Raw genomic sequence first — 8,857 nt, 5'->3', positions numbered from 1 at the left:
AGTACCTGCTACAAAGTAAGCTATTGCAAAGACCCAATGCACAAGCCCAGAAAAGCGCAGCAGTAAGAATCTCAAGAAGGGTGAAGGTGCTTAGAAACAATTTCTTTCCATATATGAATAGACCTTTGGTCAGAGAATGATCAAGTTATTGCACCATTCCTAAAACCCCGGAGCATCAGAGAATCTTGGTCTTACTCCTATGTTCTAATAGAAGAGAAGGTAGGGCAGATAAATGAGAATAATATCAAAATAACAATAATGGTTATACTGGGATAGTATTCTATAGTTTTACCAAGCAATGAAACAGTGTTCAGGTTTACTTATAGTGGACTCAAAAAGACTAGTGTGAATTTATTTCCTATCCAAGAAATGAGCCAGGAATTTGGAGGTGAGCTTTGCAGGAGACCTGTAACCCTCTACTTTGAATCACTTCCGCGTGTTTCAGGTGAATAAATCAATGCTGCTCCGAACATCAGCAATAGCATAGCAGATATAGTTCTCTCAAGCTCTTTCCACTCTTAACTAAGAGAGCTTCGAGATCGCCAGGTCTGTCAGCCCTGAAGTTGCTAATTACAGCAGCGAACCTCTCCAGTCTCTAAGACAGTTTGAAGACTACGCCGCCTAATGGCACAGGATCTTCACTGCACAGCCATCTGGCATGAGTGGAGGAGGGGAAAAAAAAACCGGGAAGAACAAAGGCAAACAGCGCAGAAAGCCTTAGCTTTCCTTATACAAACAAGGCAGTTCTCCCAGAAAAGCCAGAGGCGGAGGACGGAGCTGGTGCCTGGAAATGTAGTTAGGAGACGTATTCTCTAATAGGGTAAGGAGGGAGAGGGTGGGGGTAGGAAAAGACAGCGAAGCACTAAAAAACAAAACATAAAATTCACTCCTGTGGAGTTGAGTCCGACATCCAGCCGCTCTACAGGGCAGAGAACTGCTCCCTAGGGTTTTCGAGGATGTAAATCTCACAGAAGCTGACTGCCAGAAACCTCATCTTTCCCCCATAAGTGGCTGGTTGGGCTCGAACTGCCAACCCAAGGATAGCAGCCCGTGCTTAACCCACAACTCTACTAGGGTTACATGCATAGCATTATGGTTCTTTGAAATTCAAAATACAGACACCTCTCAACGAGATTCTTTCTTAAAACAGCAACAAAAACAAACTACAAGTGAACTGCTCATTTAATGAAAAATCATCCCAAACCGTACACCGACTGCTCTTTGCCCTTCTCTCTGTTTTCCATTCAATACACCACAAAATCGAACTATAAGCCAAAGTCACACACACACACACAAATCTGCCGATTTGAAAATCGGTATTTCAGCAACTAACCCTCTTCTGCCTTCCTAATTCACTTACCTTTCTTTTAGGCATAGTTGTAGTTCTTTATAGGAAATCTTAACCGCAATAAAAAGCTGAGAGCAGTCTCTGTCCAACCGCTCCGAGAGCAAGTGAGTTTTCAATGAACTAATTACAGCACGGACTGTACACTCCTCCGGGTTGGGGCGGGGGGCGGTGGCGGCGGGGTGGGGGTGTGTGAAATCCCTTCCCATTGGCAACTAAGTACGCCTGGACGCAACCAAACCACAGCGACAGGGAGCATGATTGGGAGCTAGATAGGAGTGACAGCTCGTCCGACCAATAAGAGGAAGTAGCCCACTATGGGGGCGTGGCGTGTGGTCTTGGTTCGAACCCCCCTTAAACTGTTGCCCCGACGGTTGGTGGGCCAGAGGAGCGTGTGGATTCAGGTTGGCGCAAAGTGCTTTAAGCAGCAGACCTGCAAGAGGGAAGGACCTGTCTTCACGACCCCATTCCGCCCTCCTTTTCTTAAACTTCCGTTTTCGTGGTAGTAACAGGCCAACACACACGCTACTACAGTTGCTTTCTGAGACGACCCCCCCCACCCCCATCTCCCTTCTCCCAGTGGGAAAGTACTTTTTGAGACTGAGTTGAGTTTAAAATCTACTTCTTCACCCTCTGGCTGAAGTAGAATTGAACTGAGAGAAGCACTGAGACTGGAGAAGAGTGTTGCTGAGTCTGCTTATGGAAACTTCGAGCCAAAGCATAATTGTGGTCCCGGCATGAGCAGGGTGCCAAACTGGTGTGTGCCTTTGGAAGATGGAACTGAGTTGGAGGAGCAGGAGGCTCCTGGAGGATGGAGACAGCTGATAAGTATTGGTACACCCCCTCCCCCCCTTAAATTGGGTTCACCAAGAATCCAATAGGATCCTATGTTAAGTTTGTGATACCAAAGGTTTATGCAGAGGAAAAGGGTCCTGGTTGTGTAGGGGTCAAACATTGGGCTGCTAAACATAAGGTCGGTGGTTCAAACCCACCAGATGCTCTGTGGGAGAAAGATGCAACTGTCTGCTACCGTGAAGATTTAAGTCACAGACAGCCTAACAAGTAGTTCAAGTCTGTGGTACAGCTTCACTACGAATCCACTTGATGGCAATGGGTTTGATTTATGCAAAGGAAAAAATATCGATAGAATGGATATTTAATCCAAAGGTAGTATTTAGTTAGGGAATTTGGTAAGATGCCAAATATGAGTGTTTACTACTCAGGGTCTGGGCTAGGTTGAAACAAGTGGATTGCTTACCTCTTGTTTGGAAATTTAAGTGCGAAGGGGGATAAATGGCTGAAATACATATTCCCTAACTGTGAAAGGTTTATTTCTCAAATATTTGGGCTTGTGGTTCAATTTTGTGATGAACTAAATGGAAAGAGAAGGAAGAGTAAGAGCTACCACAGAATACCAAACCATCCTATCAAATTAATTTAAACTTTAACCAAAGAATCCATCATTTTTATTTCTGCCCCTTTTCCCCCCACACCTACATTAAAGAATAAACAGATCAGGCAGGATAAAACATTGACTACAATTTAATTTCCCTCACCCTACCATCATCTTGGGTTCTGATTCAAGCAAGTAAATCAGAAATGTTAAAATTTCCTTTTTGCCCCCGTTTGTTGGAATTGTGACCAGGTGCTCTTGATGGTCTCTTTTCATATTTATAATGAAAGTACTGTTGGGTGAATTTAGATATGTGCGTTTCAAATATTTTATTGTCCAAGAGTTAGAATGTAAGCATACAAATTGCATTCATTGTAAGAGTTACCTCATAAGGTTAACATGAAAATTAAGGGAAAGAAAAATGTGCCAGCATTGAAACAGTTATTCAAAAGTTTAGTATTACTTAGTGAGCCTGGTTTTGTTTTTGTGAACTAACCTGTTATAAAAACTAGCCTGTTGCATGCAAGTTGCATTATAGTTTCTGCTTTTAAAGATTTCATAATTTTTCAGGATCAAGCTAACAGATGCATACATAGTTGCAAATCAAGGTTGCTTGCATTATAGGGCTGGTGCAATCTACTTTCAGTAGTAGGATAAAAAAGAACTGAAATGATTGAATAAGGCTTTTGTTGAGGGGGTGGTATTTTACTTCGGTCTAAACTGTTGGGCAGACCGGTACATTATACCACAGCAGAGGTAGGAAGTGTTTGTACTTTTTCAGGGAACAGAGTGACCACTCCAAGTTGGTTGAAACAAATGCTTATCAGGAGGCTCGGGAGGTGAGGCTTGGAGTTTGAAAGCAAGGCAAAATGTGCAGGCCAGTCTCTACAATTCTTTTGAAGTTGATTGGTAGGTTTCTCTCATTCTTGGTCAGTTTGTTTTTTTCTCTTTGCAATTTAACCTATTAAAACTATGATTCATACGTTATCAAACTGAAAAAAACATGCATCCATGTTTCTAAATGTAAGCATATTTTTATTTCTTGATCCATACCACTCATTCCAAGAGGAAGCCTGGTGGGGCAAGGGGTTGATTTCTTAATAGTTAACGCAAAATTAGAAGTATAATAATGTGAAACTGCCTAGCCACTTCACAGGAGGAAGACCCAACAATCTGCTTCCATAAACATGGCAACCAGGAAACTCTGCAAGACAATTCTGCACCGTGGGAATCAACAACACAAGGTGAAATGTTTTCATTTTCAACCATAATGAAGTTTATGCTTTTAACCAGCCATCCTGGTTAATATCCAGTTATTAACCACTGGAAAATAAAGCAGGAAAATATGAAAAGTTATGGAGTAAAGACACCAATATTAGAATGTTGGAGACACACAATACATGTTATGTTAAGTTTATTTCCTTCCAAGAGAAGGAAACAGTCAAGACAAAGAGATTTTAAAATCCCTAGCTTATAATGAAATATATGATGAATAGTAAAGAATATGCTTGGCATGCAACGGGATATCAAAAATACTGATTAACAAGTAATACATGTTTCTTCTTCCTGTTAAAATATCTCTAATTTGACTTCCTCCATTAGTATTATCATTTCCATTGTGCTTCTAAAACATGGAAACTCTCAGAAAACCACCTACCATTGTTAACAAATAATGTTTGTTATCAAGACTTCTAGTATAAAGTTAAACTACTTGTTTTAAATATATTATTGGCCAATATTTTCAGAGGTCAAAATAGTTACTACATAATGCACCAAATGCATTCATTCATTTAAACTTTTGGGGTTTGATTTTAATATTTCCAAAGTTTTAAAATTGAAATTGGTTTATAAGAGAAAAACAATAATAATATTTACATTTCTAATTACAAAATTTCTATCTATTTTAGAGTGATAATTTAAACAAATGCAATTTTTAGGCTCTTAAAACATTGAAGTAGAGGGAAGGGAACTATTAAACCATTAAACTACTAAACCATTAAACACAAACCCAAAAAGTTTAAATGATTTACCAAAATCATCTATTAAATGGGGAATATTTTCTGTTGCTTTTATACTAAAAAAATTTTATGGTTGCGCTATTAGCAATTACTCAGTCTGTGCACAAATTTTACTGACTATATATTATATGTAGTCACAAACATTTGATAAACACAAAATCCATTCAATGCTAAATACTCCAGTCAGTTTTAAATTACCTTTAAAAGGAGGAAATTTCGAGGAAAGAAAAAACTTTCATCTTTCCCCCCCCTTTTCTCCTAGTTGCATTCCAATGTATGTGGATTTTCAGCCTTGATCTTGCCAAATACTTGCTTGTGATTTTTTTCCTCTTCCGTTTGCCTACAGATATCTTTTTACAGAAAATTGCAGGTATTTTGTCGCATTGGCTGAAAGCTATTTGAAGATTTCCAGTTTCCACTAGGTATCTTTGTGAACTTGAAAAGTTCATAGTTCTCTGCTTTAGCTATCATGAATTCTGATTCCTATCACTCAACTTAATTGATATCATTGACAAAATAAATACATGTGCTTTCACATGAAATGTGAATTTTAAATCTTAACATATTTTTAAAATGTTTGACCTTTAGCCTTATCTCGATGAAGCACAGACAGAACTTATTCTGTCGCTTACAAAATACTAAGATGTAGATGGGGACACTACCAGATTTATGTGAATTTTGTGTGGAAGGTTGGGGCAATGACATCTATAGTGTAAAATAAACATGTGGGGTTTATTTATTTTAACAGCCTTACTGTTCCAGTCTTATTCTACCTCCTTAGAAATCTAACTAATATATTAATGTTATTTAGCCTCATAAAATTAAAATTAAAAAATAAACAAATGTCCCAGGTTGCCCATATGATACAGCAACATATTTTTTTAATAGTTTTTTTTTGGTGAAAGCCAACTGTCCATCAGTGAGGGTTGATTAGAAAATCTCCTTCCATTGAGAAAAGAGTAGTGAATTTTCAGATAATATCTATGCAAAAATACTTATGGTTTCACTAAGAAAATAAGTCAATTTAGTAAATTGAGAATTAGAGCTAAATACTAAATTTCCAAGGTGTTATCTTCAATTTAAATCATACTAGAATTTTTTGCTTTATTTTTATTTTCTTTTGGAGACTACATATGACCACTTGGAGTGGTGGTTGTTAGGGGTCATCAAGTGAGTTCCAACTCATTACAACCCTTTGCACAATAGAAGGAAACACTGCCAAGTCCTGCATCATCCTCACAATTGTTCTTATATTTGAAATCATTGTTGCAGCCACTGTGTCAGTCCATCTTGTTGAAAGTCGTCCTCTTTTTTGCTCTCACTTCACTTTATCAATCATGATGTCCTTTTTAAAAAGAAAAATACGTTTATTGAGGGCTCTTACATCTCTTATCACAATCCATACATTCCTCCAATGTGTCAAGCACATTTGCACATATGCTGCCATCATCAGTTTCAAAGCATTCTTTTCCCACTTGAGCCCCTGATACCAGCTCCCCATTTCTTCCCCCTCCCTCTCCGGCCCACCTACCCTCATGAACCCTTAATAAGTTGTAGATTATTTTTTCCATATCTTACATCTTGCTCTGTCGCCCCTCACCCACTTTTCCATTATTTGTCCCCATGGGAGGGAGTTCTAGGTTGTTCCTTGGGATGGAATCTTCTTTTCTCCCCCACCCTCCCCTAATCGTCTGGTATCTCTATTGTCCTTGTTGGCCCTGAGGGGACTACCCGTATTGCGGGCTGTTATCTGTAGCAGTGTGCATACTCTGGTCTAATCTGATTTGTAAGGCAGAATTGAGGTCATGATAGGTGAAGGAAGCACCAAAGAGCTAGAGGAAAGCTGTGTGTTTCATTGGTGCTATATTGGAGCCCTGACTGGCTCATTTATTCCCTGTGACTCCTCTGTGAGGGGATGTCCAATTGTCTACAGATGGGCATTGGGTCTCCACTCCATGCCCGGTCTCCCTTCACCTTGGGTATGGTTTTATTCTGGGTCTTAGATGCCTGATACCTGATCCCATCGACACCTCATGATCACACAGACTGGTATGCTTCTTCCGTGTGTGCTTTGTTGCTTCTGAGGTACATGGCCACTTGTTTATCTTCAAACCCTTAAGACCCCATACACTAGATCTATTGCTAGCTGGGCAGCATCAGCTTTCTTCACCACATTTGCTTATGTACCCATTTTGACCCCAGCGATTGTGTCAGGAAGGTGAGCAACACAGAATGCCGGATTGTTAGAACAAAGTGTTCTTGTGTTAAGGGAGTACTTGAGTAGAGGCCCAATGTCCATGTGCAACCTTAACTCTTAACATGTAGATATGAGTACATAGTTCTATTCCCCTCTCATTATATATATATATATTTACATATGTACATGCCTGCATTTAGGCCTCTATAAAGGTCTTTTGCCTCCTGGTTCTTTCCTCTATTTCCTTTAAAAAAAATTATTTTATTGGGGGCTCGTACAATTCTCATCACAATCCATACATACATCCATTGTGTCAAGCACATATATACATTCACTGCCCTCATTTTTCTCAAAACTTTTGCCCTCCACCTCAGCCCTTAATATCAGTTGCTTATTTTCCCCCTCCCTCATGAACCATTCATAATTCACAACTTATTATAGTTTTGTCATAAGTTACACTGTCTGACGTCTCCCACTGCCCTCTTCTCTGCTGTCTCTCCCCCAGGGAGGAGGCAATACCTAGATTCCTGTAATCGGTTCCCCCTTTCCACCCCACATTCTCTTCACCCTCCAGGCCTCGCCCCTTTCACCACTGGTCCTGAAGGGATCATCTGTCCTGGATTCCCTGTGTTTCCAGTTGCTATCTGTACATCCTCCGGTCCAGCCAGATTTGTAAGATAGAATTGGGATCATGATAGTGGGGAGGATGAAGCATTTAAGAGCTAGAGGAAAGTTATATGTTTCATCGTTGCTACCTTGTACCCTGATTGGCTCGTCTCCTCCCCACAACCCTTCAGCGAGGGGGTGTTACTTCCTTCTTGTCCCACCATCATGTTCACTCTTCATTTGGGTTTAGCAATAGCATTGTTATTTCCTGATAACATGTACAAAGTATGTGAGATGAAATTGTTGATAGACATTAAGCTAGAAATTGCATGATAGTATTTTGCAAGATTAATGACTTCTTTGTTGTAATGTAAATTGTGACTATACAAGTGAACCTCACCTGATGGAAAAATAAGAATCAGATTGACTGCATTCATGGAAAGAGACAATGGAGAAGCTCAATATCATCAGCCAAAGCAAGGATGGGGAAAAATGTGGAGCTGGCCATCAAGTGCACATAAGTAAGTTCAATTTTACACCTCACTGTTAAATTTATTGTGGCGCTGCATGCTATATATCACTTAATATCTCCTGGAAAAGGTCCATGCTACAGCTAAAAACAAATATGTCATTTTGAGAAAGATAGTGCATCTACCCCAACTAGATATTTTCAATCATCTCAGATGCACGTGAAAGTTGGACAATGAATAAGACATTTTTTAGAAGGTTTGATGCAGTTGAATTATGATGTTAGTAAAGAATATTGAAAGTACCAAGGATGGCCAGTACTGAGAACAAACAAATCTGTCCTGAGCTACAGCCAGAAGGCTCCTTTGAAGCCAGCATGGCTAGATTTGGTCTCACTTATATTCGGCCTGTTAACAGAAGGGACCATTCCCTAAAAAAGGACATTGTGCTTTGTAGAGGGTCCGCGAAAAAACAAACAAAAACGGACTGCCACAGTGGGCTCAAGCATAGTAGCAATTGCAAGAATGGTGCAAGCACAGCCAGTGTTTTGATCTGTTATATGCTAGTATTGCTGGATGTCAGAATAATGAACAGCAGCAACTGAGCTAAAAATAAAAATGAAGTCTCTATCGTCCGTTTATGGTATTTGGGTTCAATTGTGCTTTGATTTGGAGAAAATATTTATACTTGTGTAGTTATTGAACAAAAACATTTGATAGGTTGGCTATTTCCACCTAAAAGTCTATTTGGTCATCTTAATTTAATCTTTTTTAAAAATCATTTTATTGAGGGCTCATACAACTCTTAACACAATCCATATATACATCCAT

General features: G+C 39.5%; 1 long non-coding RNA gene across 1 annotated transcript in view; it reads left to right on the top strand.

The window, feature by feature from the left end:
• Positions 1-7,869: 7,869 nt before the first annotated feature.
• The window catches only part of LOC123522505, a 10,751-nt gene continuing 9,763 nt past the window's right edge, over positions 7,870-8,857 (top strand). Inside the window, exon 1 of the long non-coding RNA XR_006680763.1 lies at positions 7,870-8,080. This is a non-coding gene — a long non-coding RNA (uncharacterized LOC123522505). The remainder of the gene's footprint in view (positions 8,081-8,857) is intronic.

Source organism: Echinops telfairi, unplaced genomic scaffold (genome assembly GCF_000313985.2).
Source record: "Echinops telfairi isolate 266 unplaced genomic scaffold, ASM31398v2 ScPeMD7_7419;HRSCAF=8457, whole genome shotgun sequence".
Classification (NCBI taxonomy): Eukaryota; Metazoa; Chordata; class Mammalia; order Afrosoricida; family Tenrecidae; genus Echinops; species Echinops telfairi.
Note: the sequence above shows the minus strand (reverse complement) of the source record. Positions and strands in the feature narration are given on the sequence as shown.